Source organism: Perkinsus marinus (genome assembly GCF_000006405.1).
Source record: "Perkinsus marinus ATCC 50983 genomic scaffold scf_1104296933678, whole genome shotgun sequence".
NCBI classification, from domain to species: Eukaryota; Perkinsozoa; order Perkinsida; family Perkinsidae; genus Perkinsus; species Perkinsus marinus.
In genome coordinates this window covers 1-896 of record NW_003215070.1, presented here as the reverse complement: position 1 = coordinate 896, position 896 = coordinate 1, and the positions used below count along the sequence as shown (strand labels likewise).

The 896-nt window shown below is 45.8% G+C and overlaps 5 non-coding genes across 5 annotated transcripts; all 5 read right to left on the bottom strand.

Moving 5' to 3' along the window:
* Positions 1–10: 10 nt before the first annotated feature.
* Positions 11–82, bottom strand: Pmar_PMAR015961. Its single transcript has one exon. It is a non-coding gene; the product is annotated as a tRNA-Thr (tRNA).
* A 102-nt stretch (positions 83–184) lies between these two features.
* Positions 185–256, bottom strand: Pmar_PMAR015960. Its single transcript has one exon. It is a non-coding gene; the product is annotated as a tRNA-Thr (tRNA).
* A 102-nt stretch (positions 257–358) lies between these two features.
* Positions 359–430, bottom strand: Pmar_PMAR015959. The gene has a single exon. It is a non-coding gene; the product is annotated as a tRNA-Thr (tRNA).
* A 102-nt stretch (positions 431–532) lies between these two features.
* On the bottom strand, positions 533–604 carry Pmar_PMAR015958. The gene has a single exon. It is a non-coding gene; the product is annotated as a tRNA-Ser (tRNA).
* Positions 605–706: 102 nt separating this feature from the next.
* On the bottom strand, positions 707–778 carry Pmar_PMAR015957. The gene has a single exon. It is a non-coding gene; the product is annotated as a tRNA-Thr (tRNA).
* Between the last annotated feature and the right edge of the window lie 118 nt (positions 779–896).

Genomic DNA, 896 nt, shown 5'->3' with positions numbered 1-896 from the left:
ATGCTGCTGTAGCCACTTGCCAGAATTGAACTGACGACCTTCTGCTTACGAAGCAGACGCTCTACCACTAAGCTAAAGTGGCGCACATATTAAGTTTATGAATCAATAATTTTCCTGTCCCGTTCACAGAATGGGCCATCCTGCTCCTGGTTCTCGTACCAGACCAGAAATTTATGGTGCTATAAGGCACTTGCCAGGATTGAACTGACGACCTTCTGCTCACAAAGCAGACGCTCTGCCACTAAGCTAAAGTGGCGCACAAAATAACTGCATAAATCAATAATCTTCCTGTATCCTTTGCGGAGTGAGCAAACCTGCTCCTGCTCCTCATACCCGACTAGAGCCTAATGCTGCTGTAAGCCACTTGCCAGGATTGAACTGACGACCTTCTGCTTACGAAGCAGACGCTCTACCACTAAGCTAAAGTGGCACATAGAGTGAGTATATAAATCAATAATCTTTCTGTATCCTTTGCGGAGTGAGCAAACCTGCTCCTGCTTCTCGTACCAGACCAGATATTTATGGTGTTATAAGCCACTTACCAGGATCGAACTGACGACCTTCTGCTTTCAAAGCAGACGTTCTGCCACTAAGCTAAAGTCACACACCAAATAACTGCATAAATCAATAATCTTCCTGTATCCTTTGCGGAGTGAGCAAACCTGCTCCTGCTCCTCATACCCGACTAGAGCCTAATGCTGCTGTAAGCCACTTGCCAGGATTGAACTGACGACCTTCTGCTTACGAAGCAGACGCTCTACCACTAAGCTAAAGTAGCACACACATTAACTATATGAATCAATAATTTTCCTGTCCCCTTCACAGAATGGGCCATCCTGCTCCTGCTTCTCGTACCAGACCAGAAATTTATGGTGCTATAAGCCACTTGTCAGGAT